This window comes from Peromyscus maniculatus, chromosome 21 (assembly GCF_049852395.1).
Source record: "Peromyscus maniculatus bairdii isolate BWxNUB_F1_BW_parent chromosome 21, HU_Pman_BW_mat_3.1, whole genome shotgun sequence".
In the NCBI taxonomy this organism is placed as follows: Eukaryota; Metazoa; Chordata; class Mammalia; order Rodentia; family Cricetidae; genus Peromyscus; species Peromyscus maniculatus.
The window spans coordinates 1,415,488-1,436,979 of record NC_134872.1 but is presented as its reverse complement, the minus strand read 5'-3'; the positions used below and the strand labels follow the sequence as shown (position 1 = coordinate 1,436,979).

Here is a 21,492-nt window from a genome sequence, read left to right as displayed (position 1 = left end):
TCTCCTCTCCACCTCTGTAGCAGACCTTCTGTGGCCTCTCCTACTCTCTGCATCCATTGCTAGGGGACTAAGTAGATCCTGATGGAACACTCTGCTTTCTTCCCTCCTGTGGGCCCCCTCAGCTCCCACCTTCCTAACCCTTCACCATTTCTAATGTCAGCTCCCAATAACTAGGAATACATTTTGCCTGGAACCACAGATGGCCACACAAATCAGGATCCCTGAAGAATTTCCTACCAGGCAACATACAGCCACCATACCCTCCTCCTAAGAGCCAGAGAAGGCAGTGGAATCCATGGGACAAAATACTCACCCAACAAAGACAAGACCAGATTTTAGCTGGTAGAATTACAACCTTTCCAAACCAGATGACTAGACACCAACAGAAAAACACAACCAATAACAGTCAGGAAAGTGTGAATCCACTAGAGCCCAGCAACACTATCACAACAGGCCCTTGTACTGCAATACAGCTAAAGCACAAAAAAGACCTTAGCACAGTCTTTACAATATGACAGAGGTCCTTAAAGAGGAAAATAATAAAGATCCCTTAAAGAAGTCTATAAAAACACAGTGGGAGGAAATTAATAACACAGTTCAAGACCTGAAAGTGGAAATAGAGTCAATAAAGAAAACCCAAGTTGAGGGAAATGTGGAAATGAAAGATTTAGAAACTTTAACAGGAACCTCAGAGGCAATCCTCACCAACAGAATACAAGAGATGGAAGAGAGACAGATTCTAAAGGGTTTTCAACAAAATCACAGAAGAAATGGATACTTCAGTAAACAAAATGTTAAATCTAAAAATACCCTGGTACAAAAACACTCAGAAAATCTGGGACACTATGTTGGGATGATCTTTTTTACACAGTGTGAAGATGTGTCTCTGTCTTTCCTCACCTGCCTAGGGCATCTTCTGAATGGTTTAATAAACAGCTGAACAGCCAGTAGCTAGGCAGTAGATGATAGGTGGGACTTCCAGGGAGAGATAGGAACTCTGAGAAAGAATCTGAGGCATAGGAGATTTGCCAACCAGACTCGTATGTAGCTAGAGTTTTCCTGCCTTGCCCACAGTCAGGACAAATCTTTGTCACCCGCCAGTCCCACAGCCGCTCAGACCCAACCAAGTAAACACAGAGACTTATATTGCTTACAAACTGTATAACTGTGGCAGGCTTCTTGCTAACTGTCCTTATAGCTTAAATTAATCCATTTCCATAAATCTATACCTTGCCACGTGGCTTGTGGCTTACCTGTGTCTTCACATGCGGCTTGTCATGGCGGCTGCTGGCAGTGTTTCTCTGCCTCAGCCTTCTGCTTCCCAGAACTCTCTTCTCTCCTTGTCCCACCTACTTCCTGCCTGGCCACTGGCCAATCAGTGTTTTATTTATTGACCAATCAGAGCAATTTGACATACAGACCATCCCACAGCACTCATATGATGTGGGAAGCATGGTACCAAGGAGAATTAAGGAGCCATGTGGCAAAATGGAGAGCAATATAAACAGGTTAATTAAAATTTTAAGAGCAACTGGGAAAGAAGCCTAAGTTAAAGCCAGTCTTTCATAATTAATTATAAGTCTCCATGTAATTATTCAGGAGCTGGCAGTCCAAAGAAAGACCTGCTACAACACTATGAAAAGACAAAATCTAAGTGTAATGGAAATAAAAGAAGGATAAGAAACACAGGTCAAAGGCCCAGGAAATATTTTCAACAAAATCATAGAAGAAAATTTTCCTAAACAAAAGGAGGTGGTTCCTACAAAAGTACCAAAAGCATACAGAACACTATATAGACTAGACCAGGAAAGAAAATCCCTTCATCAGATAGCAATCAGAACACTAAACATACAGAACAAAAGAAGAATATTGAAACATGAATGGGAAAAATGCCAAGTACCATTCAAAGGAATGAAATTGGACATTTATATATAATATACACATGATAATTGTCTGACATGCTTTTGTGAACATGTACATTTCTGACTTTTAAAGAGACCAGAAACTTTTTTTAGGATTTATTTTTTTCTTTAATTGCACTTTTAATTTTTTAATTGTATTTTTATAATTCAAAACTATTTTTAAATTAAAATACATTTTGATCATATTCTTCTCCCCCCAAGTCCTTCCAGATCCATCCCCTCTTCCTCCCCACCTAACTTTATCTTCATTCTCAAAAGCCCAATACAAAAGCAAACCCTCGCCGGGTGGTGGTGGTGCACAACTTTAATCCCAGCACTCGGGAAGCAGAGCCAGGTGGATCTCTGTGAGTTCGAGGCCAGCCTGGGCTACCAAGTGAGTTCCAGGAAAGGCTCAAAGCTACACAGAGAAACCCTGTCTCAAAAAAAAAAAAAAAAAAAAAGCAAACCCTCCAAAATCAATAAAACCATCACCCTTCTTCCCAAAAAACATCTGTGGTTCTATGGGTTGTAGCTTGTTTATCAATGATTTAACAGCTAATATCCACTCAGAGCAGATACATACCATATTTGTCTTTCTGGGTCTGAGACACCTCAGGATGATTTTTTTTTTAGCTTCATCCATTTGCCTGAAAATTTTATTATGTCATTTTTAACATAAATATTCAACTGTGTAAATGTACCACATTTTCTTTACCTGTTCTTCTGTTGAGGGTCAACTAGGTTGTTTTCAATTTGTGGCTATTATGAAGAGACCAGAATTAAACATGGTTGAGAAAGTGTCTGTGTGGAGGGATGAGGCATTCTTTGGGCATATGCCCAAGGTGGTAGAACTGGATTTTGAGGTAGATCGATTCCCATCTTCCCGAGGAACTGTCACTGATTTCCATAGTGCCTGTATAAGTTTGCACTCCTCCCAGCAAGGTGTGAGTGTTCTTCTCACTCCATCCTCCCCAGCATGAGCTGTCACTTGTTTTTATTGATCTTAGCCTTTCTGACTGGTATAAGAGGGAATCTCAAAGCAGTTTTGGTTTGCATTTCCCTGATGGTTAAGGATGTTGAGCTAAGGATGTGTTTCTCAGCCCTTTGAGTTTCCTCTATTGAGAATTCTTTGTTTAGATCTGTACCCTATTTTTAACTTGGGTTATTTGTTTTCTTGATATGTAGTTTGTTGAGTTCTTTACATATTTTGAACATTAGTCCTCTATTGGATGTGTAATTGGTGAAAATCTTTTTCCATTCTGTAGGCTGCCACGTTGTTCGATTGATGCTGTCCTCTGCCATGAAGAAGTTTCTCGGTTTCATGAAGTCCCATTTGCCTCTTTGATAGCAGTTGACTCCCTTATCATGTACTTAACACTTTAAATGCACACAAACATTTTTGGTGAAATTTGTGATAATGTTAACAACTGAGATTTCATAAAATTTATTTAAGTGTATGAACACTGAGAGACTGAAGAATTCAAAACTTTTTTGTAAAAGTAAAATTTAATAATATAACATGCACTCTATAAACAAGATTCTCTTATAGACGTAGCTGCAGCAAACTGGGAATGATTCAAAGATGTTTCACATTCCAGTAATAATGTCAGTAGCACCTGCTTAAACCCAGTGAAGTTTCCAGTTAAAGGCAAAAGTCTCCAGTTAAACTGATGTTGTGATCTGTGCCCCTATCTCAGTACTCAGGGGGCAAAGTCATATAGATGTCGGTGAGTTCCAAGCCAGCCTCAAAAATGGTAAAATGATCTGACTACGTTAATAAAAATAATTCCCCTGAGGCTGGAGAGATGACTAAACTGTGTAGTGAACAAGACTCGGAGTCCCACAAGTCTGGAAGTTCACCACCTGCTATGCATCCTACACCAGGGTTTCTAGCACCAACTTCAGTCCTCCACAGACAACTAGACTCCCAACACACACACACACACACACACACACACACACACACACACACACACACACAAACATACAAATAAACAAAAAAATAAATCTTAAAAATACCCTTCCTGTACATTTCTGTGAAGCCGGACTTACTACACTGCACAATAAACTTAAAAATTAAAAAGGAGAATCAGAAACTAAGGAATGGGCAGATGCTGCGGGCCGCAGGAATATATCATAAGAACTCAGCTGGTTATGGCAAAGTCACTACCTGGAGGAATCAGGGAATTCCTCCAGAGGAAGCCAAATCCCAAGGAGTTTTTGGTGTTACTTGGCTTGTTATATATCAGCTGTATTCTGTTATGAAAATCATGTGTGCCTTCATAGTTTTCCCAATTGATTTTTCCCTAAGAAGGGCTAACAATGTGGACCGACTAAAGGAGACATCACCCAGGTGGTCACCCAATTTCCGAGGATTAACAGTGATAACAACCCACAAGCGAGTCTCCTGACTTAAGGTAAATACCACAAGGGGACACCGCCTAGGTCAGGTAGACATTAAGTAATAGCTTTACACAATTTAGCTCAGACCCCTCCTTTCTTACAGCCTTACTAACTTTATAGACCTCTAACTACTTACCTAACTACTTCTAGGAATATTTAGATAAACTTCTGTGCCAACAGCTATGCTCAGCCAGAACTCCCAGTTCAAGCCTCCCTGTAATTATCATTATTGGTAGCATCTGGCCAGGTCCATCACCGAAAAAAGTACCTTATCAGAGATACTTCTGTACTCTCTAAGAACAGACTTAAGCATCCAGGTTACCTGTTTGAGAAGGCCTGGCGGATGTGTCAATTAAGCCTATTCTTATCACCCCTCCATTTGACCCTGGAAGCCTGGCTTTGCACTGCTAAGGAAATACTGCTTGTAAGTGTATATATACCAGAACTCCCAGGGCAGGAGAGGACAGAGAAGAGAGAAGAGAATGGAAGAACTAGATGGGTAAGAACTTGAGAGGAACAAACTGAGATGGGAGAGAAGTAGATTGAAGGGCTACAGCAGAGTACTAGAGGAACGAGATGGAAGATGAGGAAGAGCCAGATGAGAGAGAAGGAGACAGGAGAGGAGATGATATGGGAAGGAACAAGATGGATGAGAACCTAGAAGGGGCAGTACTAGACAAAGGAATTAAGATAGAACATAGAGGGGACAGTAGATAAATATAGAGAGAAATCAGGCAAGAAATGAGCTAGACATGAGAACAGAACTGAAGCTGTGTATAAAGGATGTTATGCCAGAGGAATTAAAGCAAGTGGACTATAGAACTCGGTGTGCTGAGATTATATTTCCTGATAATAGTCCTCGCCGTTAGTAGTTCTCTCTCTTGAGCCCCTGGGATGTATAATATTAAGGCTGGTCCCTCTAATATTATACAAGAGGCAGAAATGTAAACATCTACCATTTTCATTATCATTATTATTGGATATTGGAAAATAGTTGTTACTTCTTGTAAACATTCTGCTCTCATGCACTTTATTATTAATGTGTTCACGGAAGCAAATGTTTCAAACTTCCCAGTTTCTAACAGGGTGAACATGGATTGATATCATCCTGACAAGCATGAGTACCTTTGAGGGACAATCAATTTCTTAGACACCGTAGACAACCTGACATCTCAGTGTGTGAGAATTGCTGGCTCAATGGCCTCTGGGCTGGACTTAGAGGATGTTGAGACCAGGATGAGGTAGAAAGTGACCAGGGTAAGCAACTTGTCCCCATAGACTGCACCTAGGATCCCAGGTCCAGAAATGGAACTGAGCTAGGAAAGGAGGGCCCCAGAGATTCCTCTTCAAAGAGTTTATCATTCTATGGCCCAACCACAATGCTCTCTATCACTACCATTGGGAATTCTTAAAGAAGCCAATCAGCCTCATCCATATCAAGATTATACAATGATCACAGGCGAGCAGAGACTCAATGCCACTCTTCAAGCAGGATGAAAACCTTCGGTCCCGAGGCTCTCCTCCTCCTGTTCCTGGTGAAACTGGCCTTTACCAGGCATCCAGAGGGTGAGTGTGGGTGTCAGGATGGAAAGGACCTAACCTCAGATACAGAATGACTCCACCCCTGGGCTGCAGCATAGGAAAGTGTGTCTCTCCTAGCCCAGCCAGGATCTTCAGTCCCTTCTCCATTTTATATTCTGACCTCTGGTCCCTGTTTTCTGTGGGCTAGGCTGTAGTGTGGAGCATCTAGGGGTCTCAGCAGGGGGAGGATCTAAAAATCCACTGCATCTAGGTTCATACTCCTGTGCTATATCCAAACTCTCCTGACTTGGCCTGGCCTCCTTGAGCTCCAATATATCTATGCTGTCTACTTGGATAATGTTCAGACTGAGAGATTCAATAACAGAGAGGACACTCTGAGGATGGAGCACTGTGCACTGTTGGATCAGCAGAAGCCAGAGTTTTAGGAGAAGGGACATGGGCATCTGGAGACTGTTATGGTTCTACAATGAAGTACTAAAGAAAGAAAGTGTGCCACATCTACAACCAATTGCTGAGTGGACCTGAATCAGAAATCCCATATTTCCAGTCCACAATGGGGTTTTCCCAGTTCCTCATGTCTGAAATTTACCCCAGTAAGTTGTCATCCATGGAGACTATGCTGCAGAGAGCCATGGAACACTGACTTGGTTTTCTGCACAGTTTAAGTCCGACGCTGGCCATCTGGAAAGGCCACATGGGAGGGACTGAGCCCCTGGAAAACCCCATCAAGGGACCTGGCTCTTGAAAGTGGCTGAGAGTGGAGGCTTGGCCAGGAAATCATACAATCCACATCTTCATGGTCTGCAACGTGCTGACCTCTGTCTTCAGCCGTGGAGAATTTTCACCAACCTTCAATGGCCACGAATACAACACAAGGACCTGAGCACTTGGGCCTCAGTTTGCAAGGCAGCTGAGATGCTCAGGCATGAGTGGAAGGAGGCAGGCTTGGCACAACTAATGGATTCTAACATGGAGAATGAATGCGTGGAGCTACAGTCAGTCCTGTAGCTGGACTGTGGAAGATTTGCAGAGAATAAGTACAGACAGATCATGTGCCATCTGTTCTGAGAGAGAAGCTCTTAAGCCCTGAGGATTCCTCCTCAAGAGGGAGAAGCTGGAATAATAACTCAGTTTTGCATCAAAGAGGCAAGTGTGCCATGGGATTCATAATTTAACAAGAGAGAGGGAGGGACTCTCCAGAGACCTAAGCCTTCTCTCAGGACACTTCAGTTTGTCAATTAAACAGCAGTCCCCTTCCATTTGTTTTGTGAACCAGGAGCTCTCTCAGGCCGGTTCACTATCCATGTAATTTGGAGGTCTGAGCCCAGTGTTACTGAGTCTCTTTCTCAACCCAGTCAGAACCAGAAGTCTATATTCCTAAAGGGAGATCCAGAATCTCTGGCTCTGTGCTAGCGCACGTTGATCCTGAAACTTTCCAAGGAATAGATAACTCCATCTACTTCCTGAGATTAAGGTTGATGTGTTTATGTTGGAGAGGATGCAGAGCAAGGGGAACACTTCTCCACTGTTAGTGAGAGTGCAAACTTGTACAGCCACTTTGGAAACCAGTACAGCAGTTTCTCAGAAATTTGGGAATCTATCTACCTCAAGACCCAGCTATATAATTCTTGGGCATATATTCAAGGGATGTTCAATCATACCACAAGGACACATCATCAACTATGTTCATATCAGCATTATTCATATTAGCAAGATCCTGGAAACAACCTGGATGCCCCTCAACTGAAGAATGGATAAAGAAAATGTGGCACATATACACAATGGAGTACTACTCAGCAGAGAAAAACAATGACAGCATGAAATTTGCAGGCAAATGGATAGAACTAGAAAATATTGTAGCAGGAATCTTAGAAGGTCTTATTAATAAAAACAAACCTGGGGCAGGTATTGGAGTGAATGCTGGAAGATCAGAGAAGCAGAACAAGCCACAGCTACCTCACTTTGCCAGATCCTCAGCTGAGCCTGTTTCCTCAGACTGGATGCCTATGAGTCCTCATTCAGAATGAATCTCAGCTGAACTGCTGCTCAAAAGCCTGAAAGCTTAACCAGCCAAAAGGTTCTAGTTCCCGGTTTTCACACCTTATATACCTTTCTGCTTTCTGACATCACTTCCTGGGATTAAAGGCATGTGTCATCAGGCTTGGCTGTTTCCAGTGTGGCCTTAAACTCACAGAGATCCAGATGGGTGATAGGAATAAAGGCGTGTGTGCCACCATTTTCTGGCCTCTATGTCTATCTAGTGGCTGTTCTGTTCTCTGACCCCAGATAAGTTTATTAGGGTGCACAATATTTTGGGGAACACAAAACCACCACAAAATATCATCCTGAGTGAGGTAACCCAAACTCAGAAGGACAAAATTATGTACTCACTCATAAGTAGATACTAGATATACAGCAAAGGATAACCAGACTACAACCTAGAGCTTCAGAGAAGCTAGCTAACAAGGAGAACCCTAACAGGGATGCATGGATCACCCTGGGGAGGGGAAATAGATGAGACTTCATGAACAAACTGGAGGAGGGGGCAAATGAGGATAGGGGATGGGGGATGAGAACATAAGGGAACGGGATGGTACTACTGGAGCAGCGATGGAGTGGGAGAGCAATGAAGGAGATACCATGATAGAGGGAGACATTATGGGGATAGGAAGAAACAGGGTGCTAGGGAAGTTCCCAGGAATCCCCAAGGATAACCCCAACTTAGACTACAAGCAGTAGTGGAGAGGGTGCCTGAACTGGCCTACCCTGGTAATCAGATTGGTGAATACCCTAACTGTCGTCATAGAGTCTTCATCCAGTAACTGATGGAAGCAGATGCAGAGATCCAGTAATGCACCTGGTCGAGCTCCAGGAGTCCAGTCAAAGAGAGAGAGAGGAGGGATTCTATGAGCAAGGGGCATCAAGACCATGATGGGGAAACCTACAGAGACAAACAAACCAAACTAGTGGGAACTTGTGAACTGTGGACCAATAGCTGTGGAGCCTCCATGGGACTGAACTAGGCCTTCTGTATAGGCGAGACAGTTGTTACCTTGACCTGTTTAAGGGGTCCCCTGGCAGTGGAATCAGGACCCATCGCTGGTACATGAGCAGGCATTTTTGGAGCTCAGTACCTGTGGTAGGATACGTTACACAGCCTTGGTTCAGGGGAAGGGACTTGGACCTGCCTCAACTGAATGTACCAGGCTCTGCTGACTCCCCATGGGAGGGCTTGCCTTGGAGGAGATGGGAATAGGGAGTGGGTTGGGGAGGAAGGCTGGAGGGCAGGAGGAGGGAGGAGAGGGGGATCTGTGGTTGGTATGTAAAATGAATAGAAAATTTCTTAATAATAAAGAAAAAAAACAATTCAATTGTCAATATCACCACATATGTCTCTAAATGCCACAAGCATAAGAAGTTGTTAAATTTATATTGATGAATTCAAATTTGGTAAATAACAATGTTCCCTTGAGGGCTTGGATTTTGATCACTGATGTGGCTCACTAGAAAGGGGATTGGTCATATATACATGATTCACATTGTATACTAGAGGAGAAAGAGAATATGTTCACTAAGTATATTCCAAATGAGTGCAGCATGGGCAGGAAGAAGAAGAGAATGACCAGCTGTACACGACAGGGGCCGCATGGTCTCTATTGTGCACAAGTAATTGTTTTTAGGGAGTTTCTTTGTGTACAGTTTCCTGACATGCTATTCAGTCCCTGTGGACAGGAGTCCAGATCCTAATGTGCCCGAATTTCTGGAAGGTGAGCATGAACCTCAGTCCATATCATTCCAGGTATAAGCAATTCTAATTTTCTGGAACTGATTATTTAAATGGAGTGGGATCTGTAAAATTTAGGCTCGAAATGCTTATAACACAGTTTAACCCATATTTTAACAAAAAAAATTGCTAAGAATTTTTAAACAAAAATCTTACACCATAACAGGACATGTTAGTTACATGCCTTTACTCCCAGCACTTCAAAGAAGAAGCATTAAATCAGGAGATCAAGACCACCCAAAGCTACATGAGACATTGTCTAAATATAACAATAACCACAAAAAAAGTGCACACAGTAACTGTACACTTCCTACTGCTATATGTCACTTGCTAAATTCCTGACAATGCTTATAGACTTGGATAAGCAGAAATACTTTAAAAATTCTATGAAGATTTGTGTGTCATGGAACACATCTGTAATGCCAACACTTAGAAGTTAGGAGTGGGAAAATGCAGAGTTCAAGGATAAGAAACCCATGATGGAGGAGGACACAGGCACAGGCAGAGAGAATCTCCAGGGAATAAACTGGGGAAAGTCAGGCAACTGAGAAGAGGTGAGTGATGACCAGAAAGATTTAGTTTATTAGCAAAGTAAAATAGGAAAATTAAAGAGAAAAAGTAGAAGGAAGTCATCTGTCCACAAATTTAAACCTAAACCTCATGTCAGGATGCTAAAGATGAAATAGAGACTCAGTAAGTCACTGGACCTGTTTGCTCCTCTTCCCACTGTAGCCACATTTAATAAACATCTTTTCTCTAATTTTCACTGTATGTGTGACATTACTTGCCTTATAGTGTTGGCCAATTACAGCTTATTACAGCTGTCAGAAAACAGGCTTTGACCCTAAAATATCTCATGACAATAGCATGGAGATTCCTTGGTCAAGGGTCCACGGGCCTTGTAGGACAATGAAAGAAATACCTCTGTTCTCAGAAACAGGGACATCTGGGGAGAATCACACCAGACTCATACTCAGCAGTGAAGACAGGTCTCATTCCCTGTAGATACAGGAAACAAAAACAGATGAGTCTGGGATGTCCACTTCCTCAGGATGGAGGACAACAGGACATTACACAACAGTCCTCTAGAATCAGGAACAGCTGTCTGAAGTAGTGGGTGAGGCCCAGAAATCTCTAAAAATGTCAGCAACTTAAAGAGGGAAATTTTACAAACCAGAACAAGGAAACATCCTGAGTTCCTAAATATTGATTAGGGTGTTTATAGTGAACCCTACCTATGAGAAGGAGTTCCCAGAGCCCTGTATATGGCAGGCCGAGAGTACCTCCAAAGTTCTCACAGGAACAATCATTTAAAGGGGGTTGGATAGATGGCCCAGTGATTAAAAGCGTTGGCCACCCTTCCATGAAAACAGGGTTCAATTCCCAGCACCCAATAATGTACTCACAACCATCTCTCTCCAGTCACAGGGTAACCAAAGACCGTTTCTGGTCACCCCAGCCACTGAGCATGAGCATGGTGCACAGAAACACATGCATAGAAATGTGTCATACACAAATAAAAAATAGACAGGCGGTGGTGGCTCCTGACTTTAATCCCAGCTTTCAGGATGCAGAAGCAAATAACTTCTAAATTCTAGGTGAGAGCTGCAAGAGGCCAGCTTCAGAGTTAAGAACAGATAAACGGCTTAGCTGGAGGGAGTCCAGACTGGTCCTTATCCATTTTATAACTCTATCTTCAGGATGATGCTTCTCTAAGAATTTCCAATGGGAGTGACAGAGACCTGGTGGACTGAGTCATGGAAAGATTAACTACTGTGAGAGGAATCTCTAGGGCCCTGATTCCCCACTCAGACCAGCTCTAGGGCCTGGTATCCTGGGAGCAGTGTCTGGGGACCAGTTGCTTACTGTGATCTCTGTACTGGTCCTGTTCACAACATCCTTCTGAGTCCTGGCCCATGTGCTGATGTAGCTGACAGAATCAAGGAGGGAAAGTAAAATAAAGGCTACCTACCACACTGAAGTGTCCATCTCTGGCCCTGATTATGGGGTTTCCTTGCCTCACTGTTGTGTCACAGTTTTTTATTGGCCAGCTGAGGTCACCTGCATTAAGCCTTGGCTTCCTGGTGATCAGAGATCACAGGGATATGAGGGAAGATGAAGGAATTTACGATGGTGTTACATCCAGTGTCTAGACTGTCAGTGTGGTTAGTTTTACAGAGAATGCTGCTGATTTCGTCTACACCATTCCTCTTGATCTCCTCTGTGACCATCACTGTAGACAGGTGTTAACATAGGATTCCCTTACTTCATTTTGAAAGGTTTCCAGTTTCATTGAAAGAGACTGGATGCTCTGAAATCCTGTGCTTATGCTTTGGTGACTACTATGAAATGCTCTAGAGACTTTAGCAGTTTATCAACTGGTGTTACCCAATTTGTATATTCCACATAACTTTCCTACCATAAACCTACTTCCTGTCTCAAATTAAAATCTTAGTTGATATTTCTGTAGAGTGGCATTAGCTTACTACGCCTTTGTCCATCCCTTATGCAAATTAACTTTTAATTCATTCATTTATTTAACAGTTATTTATGACTTCCTTTGGAGACAGGGTCTCAGTATGTAGCTCTGGTTGATTTTGAACTTGCAAATCTCCTGTTTGCAGAACCTCCTCTGTGCTAGTATTACTGACATATTGTAGCTCCCAGGGCTGTCAGAAACCAGGCTTGGACTCTAACAAACTTGGTGAGAATACCACAGACATCTACAGTTGAACAATGGCAGAAACACTCCCTACTTGTGTCAGTGAATATCAATAACAGAAGACATTGACACCAGACTGAAATACAGAACTGAGAACTAATGTAATCCCTGTAGTACCATTAATCTAAACATCACTTGATGGGATATCAGAATCAGACCTGAACAGGGTGACAGCTAACATGAAAGAACAGCACAGACACTGGATAGACCCTACAAATGCCTGAGATCTTTTGATCGCATGTCCTGGTGAACAGGTTTATTGAAAGAACAGGGATGAGGAGCTAGCAAAATGACACAGGAGGGAAGGGACTGTGTGAGAGCCCAGAGTGCAGGGAACGACAATTGTGGAGACACAGGGATCACTTGTCTTTACACAGCCTTCACTCTCACAATAGGCAATAAAGTTAGCACGGCACAAACCATTCCAGAAGGTTCTGAGACTTTATTTTCTCCATTAATTTTTACTCATCTTTAGTACACTAATCAAATATATACACTGAAAGAAGTGTCATAATAATAAAAAATGGTTAATTTCAAGAAAGATGAATGAAAGATGTAGCTCAGTGGAAACTAAAGTTCAGTCAGGGGTGGAGGTTTGCCAGCCCAGCCTCTGTTGGAGCAGCAATGATGACTGGGGAAGGAATGATGATCAGTGTGTGGATGGGACTTATTGATGCTCGGGCAGGACTGAACTCATCACCTGTTCACACTCTGTTCTCAGGACACAGACACATAGTCACAGTCAGATGAAGGAAGAGAAGTCATCAGTTCTTGAAGCCACAGTGGGAAAAGATAAAACAGAATAAATCCTGTTAGGCTCAGTCCAACTCTCTTATCCTGTAGAAGAAAATAACAAGGAAGAAATTCAGATCAGTGTCTTAAATGGTGACATTCTGAACAGCTCATCATACACTCAAACTGTCCCAATCCCAAGAGTCCCCACACCCCAGGGTTCTATCCTCTGACCTCTCCCTGTCTCACATTACACCCTTTATAGTGTCACATTTTAAAGCTGTAACAGAAGGATGGACATCCTAGAAACTTTACTTCCAAGTAGAAAGTGATACAAGAGCATATCAAAGCCTCTGAAGATGGACATAATGAGGAGGTATGGGCTGGCTGAGAATTTTCATGGAATACTCTCTATACTGCCACTGATTTCTTAGGGATGAGACCGCACTGTAATGACTGGCAAGCCTGAACATAGCTGCTGCCCATTTTACCCCTGGGAATAATCCCTTTTTTTAGAGTTCATCGAAGCATCAGCATCTACAAGGCTTAGAGGAATCTCCTGGTCCTTATCTGAAGTTTCCAGAACTGTGACTGCAGATCCAAAGAAAGATGAGGAAACATGATAGTAGATTGTACATGAGGAGGACTAACTGGACTCCTGGATATGTGTTCTAAGTAGGAACCTTTCCATCTGACCTCTGACAGCTGAGGATCAGGACTCTGCCATCTCTATCACTGCAGTGAAGAATCTGTTCATTATTTCCTTCACAATAGAGTTAATGTCAGCACATCAGCACAAGACTGAATAAGCAACTGTGTGGATGAAAATTTGCTCTCATGTGACAGGGCACAGTCTCAGCTGGACCTGATATTCCCATGGAGACTTGAACTCAGACCCTGCCCTTTCCTTACCTTTAGTCCTCCTCTTCCATATCAGAAAAGTCACAACAGCTCCCATAAGCACAGCTCCAAGAACCAGGCCAGTAACAATTGGCATGATGGGGACAGAGGGCTGAGGAGGCTCTGACAGAGAATGGAAGGAACAGTGAGGCTTCTGTTGTACAGCTATCAGTCATGACCTTGTTCCAGTTCTCCCTAATACTCCCAATCTTTCTGTGATAGACTCTGTGATCACACCCAGTCCTTACCCCATCTCAGGGTGATGGGCTCAGGCAGGCCCTCATGATCCACATGACATGTGTATCTCTGCTCCTCCCCAGAAGGCACCACCACAGCTGCCCACTTCTGGAAGGTTCCATCTCCTGCAGGCCTGGTCTCTATCACATCCATGTCCAGAGTTTGGTTGCTCCCATCTCTCTGCCAGGTCAGGGTGATTTCAGCAGGGTAAAAGTCCAGGGCCCAACACCTTAGAGTGATTTTCCCATCAGCTCTGACCTTACGGGTCACATGAATTTTAGGGGTATCTGAAGGGAATAAATTAGAAAATTCAGGCTTTTTGCATTCTTCCTGAATATCCATCACTCTGCATGTAACCTTGTTTTGAATGGGTGGGAAAGTTGGCTAGAAGAAGAGATGCCAACTCCACACATCAGTCTAATCTTAGGATAAAGATGGGGTAATCTATTCCTTGGAAAATTTCAGAATTAACATAAGCCAGCACAGAGCAGGGAACTCTGGATCTCCTTCCAGTAATATAGAGTTCTGGTTTTGACTGGATGAGACAGACACTCAGGATCACTGAGCTCAGACCTCCAAGTACACGGACAGTGAACAAGTATGACAGGCATCATGGTTCACAAGGCAAATGGAAGGGAATTGCTGTTAAATTGAAAGACTGATCTATCGTGAGTGAAGGCTTAGTTCTATGAGAGTCCCTCTCTCTTGTTCAAGGCTTAGTCCTTCTCTCTTGTTCAAGTAGGAAACCCATGACACTCTTCCCCTTTGATGCAAGACTGAGTTAGTATCCAGCTTCTCCCTGCTGAGGAGGACAAGGGCTCTAGGCTCAGTTCAGGGTTGGCAGTTCTTTTTTTAACTGTTCTTAGCATCATCTCCTTCCCATAGTCTAGCTGTCTGAGGATCAACTTCACACCTTCATACTGCAAGTAATTCTTCAAATATTTTGCAAAACTTGTCATCTCCCATTCTTTCCTCACCATTTCTGCTGCCTTGACAACTGCAGTCCAAGTTCTCAGGTCCTCATTCAGTGCAATGTAATCATGGCCATTGAAGAGTAATTCATATTGTCCATGACTGAAGTTCCCTCCAGGCAACACATGGCAGGCCATCAGGATCTGGATTGTGTGATTTCCTGCCCAAGTCCCTACTGTCAGCCACCCTCACAGGGCCAGGTCCTTTGGGGCCCTCCAGTGACTCCGTCCCTCCCACTTGGCCTTTGTAAATGGCCACATTTGAGCTTAAATTGTGCAGAAAACCAGGTCAGTGTCCCAAGGCTCTTTGTAGCCTAGTCTATGTGGGTCACATTTTGCTGGGGTAAATCTTGGAAATGGGGCCTAGAGCAAAGCCATTGGGAACTTGAAATTTGGGATTTCTAATTTGGGTTTACTCACCAGCTTCACTTAGATGGTAGATGAGAAATATTTTCTTCATTAAATTCTTGTGTACTTGCATCATACTCAGCACATTCTCAGTCTCCTTTGCCAATACTCTGCCTTCTGCTGATCTACCCACGGTGCACAGTGCTCCATCCTCGGAGGCTCCTCTCTGCTGTTGAATCTCTCAATATGAATGTCATTAATGTAGACAGCACAGATGAACTGGGGCTCCAGGAGGTCAGGCCCAGTGAGGAGAGTTTGCAAATAGCGCAGAGGGTGTGAACCTAAGTGCAGTGGACCTTAGATCTATAACTCCCTCCTAGTACCCTATGCTGCTCCCCACATTTCTCACAGAAGTGCAGGGAACAGGAGATAGGGGACAGGATATAAAATAAATAAGGGACCAGAAGGTTTTGGCTGTGCTAGGAGACAGATTTTCCTGTGCTGCAGACTCAGGGGTAGGTGTGAGTCCTTTTGTCTCCCAGGTTAGGTCCTTTCCCTCCTGACACCCACACTCACTCACCCTCTGGATGCCTGGTCAGGGCCAGGTTGGCCAGGAGCAGCAGGAGAGCCGTGAGAACCAAGGTCTTCATCCTGCTTGAAGAGTGGATGGACACTGAGTCTCTACTAGTGTGTGTTCAGTTTATAATCTTGATATGGATGAGGCTGATTGGCTTCTCTAAGAATTCCCAATGGTAGTGATAGAGAGCATTGTGGTTGGATCATGGAAAGATGAACTCCTGGAAGAGGAATCTCCTGGGCCCTGCTTTCCTCGCTCAGACCCAGATCTGGGGCCTGGTTTCCTAGGAGTAGTGTATGAAGACAATTTGCTTACGCTGGTCATTGTCCATCTAATCCTGGTCAAAATACTTTCTGAGTCCAGCCCAGAAGCCATTGAGTCAACATTTCTCACACCTAGATGTGAGGATGTCTATAAAGTCTCAAAAATTGACTGTCCCTCAAAGGTACTTATGCTTGTGTGGATTATATCAGTCCACATTCACTATGTTAGGAACTGAGAAATTTAAAACATTTGCTTCATTGAACATTAATAATAAAGTACATGTAAGCATAATGTTTACAAAAAGGAATGGCTATTTTCCAAAATACAATGATGTGGTGAAATTAATAGATGTTTACATCTCTGCCTGTATTTATCCTCAGCTTTCCCACTAGACATATCTTGGATTCTGATACTCTTTTTTAATATTTAGTTTAATATACAGTGCAGGAAATATATCTTCACAAAAATGTAGAAGGAAAATAGATTTAAGATTTATTTTTATTTTTGTTTATGTGTATATTTGTTTGTGTATGGGTTGTGAGTGTTAGGAGTACAGTCATCTGTGGAGGTCAGAAGAGGCTCTTAGTATCCGGGGAGTAGGAGGGACAGGAGGTTGTGAGGTCCCAGATTCTGGGACTCCAGCTGTGTCGTCTACAGAGTTTAGCCATACACAGGGGAGAGTGTTTTTATTTACATCTTCAAATCATTTTCCTTTTTTCTTTACTTTTCCTTCTTTTAGTTGACCAGGAAGTCACAGACATCCACATGCCTCTGTCCCCTGAGTACTGAGAGAAATCCATGTCCCACCATACTCTGCTCACTGGGGATGTTTATCTCTGATACTTCACTGGGTTCATTCAGGTGCTGCTTACGTTCTGGAACTTAAAATACCATTGAATCCTTCATAGTTTGCTGCATCCATGTCCATAGGAGAATCAAGTTCATTGAGTGCATTTTGTGTTATCAAATTTTATTATTGAAATCAGAATATTATCGACCTAGTTCATCAGTGTCATATATTTATATGAGTCTGTACCCTAAATGATGGGTAGATAATGAGTGCAGAGTGGTCCTTATTCACTTTACCACTCTCATATTCAGGATGAGGCTGACTGGCTTCTCTATGAAATCCCAATGGGAGTGACAGAGACCAGAGTGCCATGGAAAGAACTATTGGGACAGGAATCTCCAGAGCCCTGATTGCCCATCTGCAGATACAGCTCTGTGCTGTGGTATCCTGGGAGCAGTGTCTGGGGACAAGTTACTTACCCTGATACCTGTCTTGTTGACAACATTCTTTTGGTCCTTGCCCAGATATTGATCTGGCTTACAAAATCAAGGAAAAAAGGAAACCAAAGACCTATGTCTATCACTGAAGTGTCCAGCTCTGGTTCACGATCTGGGGTTCCCATGATCTCACTGTTATATCACGGTTCTTTCTGTCCAACTCAGTCCACCTGGCTTCCTAGTGATCTCATTTCACAACAGTCTGAGGGAGGCAAGGAAATGAGGATGGGAGTTGGCTGCTGTGTCAGTGGTCATACAGTCCATGTCCACAGAGAATGTAGAATAGAAGAGGCAGGAACCAAGGAGGATAATATGCTACTGAGAGAACTCTGATGATTCCCAGCTCAGACATTGGTGTAATATCTCCACATGACACCAGGCTGCTCCTTCAACAGACACCTACACCCAGGCATTGAGCACAATACTCCAAACACCCATGTGGAACCTTCTAAACACATGATATTATCCAACATGAGAGTGCAATGGCCACCATTTCATATCTTGTGACTTAGGACCAAGGTGTCCTTCCTAATACCCTTTTATTGAGTCCTATACAGAGGTGGCCTCCCCTTGTCTCAAATGTATCCACAGAGCCATCATTCCTTAGTTCTGATCTTATCTTGGTGACAGAGTCTGGGGCTGTGCCATGCAGCAAGTCATATGGCTGCATAACTGTGGCTTGGGCAGATGAGAGTTTGAAAACAACAGGCATGCTGGATGGGGAGGAATCCTGTACCTGAGATGGCCCCTCTCTCTTGTCTCCAGAGGCTGTGAGGTCAGATGTGGCTCAGATTCCATCTTTTGTCCATAGACTTGCTGCTGTGTTCCGAGTGGAGAAGTGGTTCTCGATTACCTGGGTTAAGGTCTGCTGGCCTAGAATGGACGGGATGTCACACACACACACACACACACACACACACACACACACACACACACACACACGACAAGATCTCCACCATATGAATAAACAACTTGCCTTTCCTTCTCTAGTCTCCAGCTTTAAGGGATCTTCTTCTCAGATTTACTCCTCAATAAGTGATGGAGAATCTGCCATGTGGATCGCCTTGTTCCAGGCCCTGGGATTCAGAAATGAAAAGCAGGCAAAAATCACCATGCTGGGATTTGAAAAGATGGCTTGTTTATGGCCATGTCAGAGGAGCAGCAGGTGGCAATGGACTTCAGGGTGTCAGCACACTAGGCTGAAAATCCCTTATAATCTTGGATAGGGGAGGCCCCCGCACCACAGACTCCAGAATGTCTTTTGCTTCTGCTGTGCCTTTACACGTTTGCTGCTGCCATCCTTCTCTGGTATTTGGCAAGGTGAGAAAGTACGTGGGAAGATGCCCAATGACTATAATGTAGTGTGTTCATCTCTTGGAAACATCCTGTTCTACTGTTCATTTTTACCTACGGAGTATTATGAAGATAATTCCTTCCTAAGCTGTACTGACTAATCAATAATAATAATGTTAGTTTAAATAGAGTTTTGATGATTAAAAATAAAAGGAGGACGTGTCACACAGCAGAACACATGAGTTTCTATGGAGGAGTCACATAGACTGTGGCTTACGGTAATGATTAAGAAAAACAACTGAATCCTGGTATCCCCGCTAGCTTAAATTCTTTTAACCTTTATGTTGGGAGATGTGTTCACAGGTTTTGAAGTGCATCCTTATCTGAAACAAAGCCTTATAATAACTTCTGGGTAGATCAGATGTTTTGATAATAGCTTTGAGGTGAAAAACCCAAGAAGACAACCTAAAGTTTTAGAAAGGCACATAATTGAATGAGGAACTCATCAAGGTCAGGGAACAAGAACAAAGCTGCCCAGTTGTTACTAGCTGACATATCATCCTTGCTAGGATTGGTTGATGATCAAAGATGGTGATTAGTTCCTTATACCAATTTCTGCCCTCAAGCTCCTGATATTAAAAAAAAAAATTCATGAGTGGGTATGCACCCTAAAGGTTTAAAGTAGAGCTGACTGACTCTTTTTCATGTATAAATGTTTAGGTTTGTGATTCCTTTAAGATTCCTTATAAGATTACCTTTAGGTAAGTAGTTGGCCCTTTCTTTGTAACTGTACAATGCAGCCTGCTAGTAAAAAACCTCACTGAGAAGAGTATCTTGCTTGCCTACTTAGTTAATCTATCACAAACTGCCTGGGTATGAATGTATGTGGGTGGTGGGATAATTCGTTTTTCACCTGTAATACTTAAAATGTTTAATCATACAAGGGATATGCAAAACATGCTGGGTTTTTTTGCTTGTATTCACTGTATTCATTCACTTGAAAAACAGAATGTAACCACATTGTAATTTTTATATTTCCCCAAAGATTTTGCTGGGGCGTATAAGCTGTAAGGGAAAGAAAATAGAGTTAAAATGAGTTAGAAGGGAAATATCAAGAATGAGAGTTAGAAGGAAACACCCAGAATGAGAGAATTAGGAGGAAAACATCAAGAGAGTTAGAAGGGACATTTCTGGATAGAGATAAGAAAAGAGAATACAGAATACAGAATAAAGAATAGAGAAAAAGACAGAAACCATCAAGAGAGACTTGCTTAGTTGTTAAAAGTGCTAACTGCTCTTACAATGAACTTGAATTCATTTCTAAACACCCCGACGGGCCACGTACAACCTCCTATTACTCCAGCTCCATGGGATTTGATGTCGTCTTTGAGATTCCACAGGCATCTCCAATCGATTGGCATGTAGTACACATGCACAAAGGTACACACACGTAAAAACTAAAAATAAACATAAAAACCAGTGTTCTCTGTCAAAAACAAATTTGAGTAGTAGTGAAGTTGTCATACGTGCCCAATAGTGGTTTATAATATTCTGCTTTTCAATTGTTCTGACAAAACACCTTAACCAAAACCAATTTGAGGAAGAAAGAGTTTATTTCACCTGACAAATCCCAGGTCACATTCTATCACTGAGGAAGTTAGGGCAGAAACTTAAGGCAGGAACCTGAAGCAAGAACTGAATCAAAGTCCTTGGAGGAATGCTGCTTACTGACTTGCTCAGTCTGCATTATATAATCCAACTTCTCAGCCTTTGGTACATGAATAGTGAGTTGGGCCCTCGCTCACGAATCATTTTTTAAGAAAATGCCCTCCAGACTTGCCTACTGGCAATCTGATGGAAGCATTTTATTAATTGGGGTTCCTATTCCTAGATAATTCCATCTTGGGTCAAATAAACAAAACTAAAATAAAAGCCAGGACAAGGTTTGAATGATAAAATCCCCTCTAGGCTCAATTGTTTGCTCACTTAGTCCCAACTGTTGGTGCTCTTGGGAGAAATTATGGAACTTCCTGATCTGGAGCCTACCTGGAAGAATCCTTCATGTCCTACAAATCTTCCCTCAGCTCACAGCTCACGCTCACATTGAGGCCAAGCTAAGCCCTCAAGTAAAACTGTCACCTTCCCTGTCCTTCAGTCACACTGTGCATCACCTGTCACCTATCACTTGCCCCCCCCACATGAACACAATCCTTTGTAAACCCTGTAGACTGTCTTCTCTTCTGTGGGCTCCCAGGCCAGGTGAAGGACTGTTTTGCACAGCCTAGACTCAGGACATCTTTCGGACAGCACAGGAGGGTTAGTGCTGCTCACGACTCAAATCAGGCCTGGGCCCACTCAGAGTCAGTTAAGCTTCTGTTTCTATGCCAGAGAACTGGCTCCTTAGAAATCACGTGACCAGCAGCCTAACTGGTAGGCTTGGAAAGCCCCTGATTCCACTGCAGCACTTCCTCCAGAGCACTTTGGTATTTGGATTTCTGCACCATTAACATTTGCCTGTTTTATATCAGGTC

The 21,492-nt window shown here is 42.9% G+C and overlaps 1 pseudogene; it reads right to left on the bottom strand.

The window, feature by feature from the left end:
* Positions 1 to 13,919: 13,919 nt before the first annotated feature.
* Positions 13,920 to 16,190, bottom strand: LOC102917852 (H-2 class I histocompatibility antigen, Q10 alpha chain-like; annotated as a pseudogene).
* Positions 16,191 to 21,492: the final 5,302 nt, after the last annotated feature.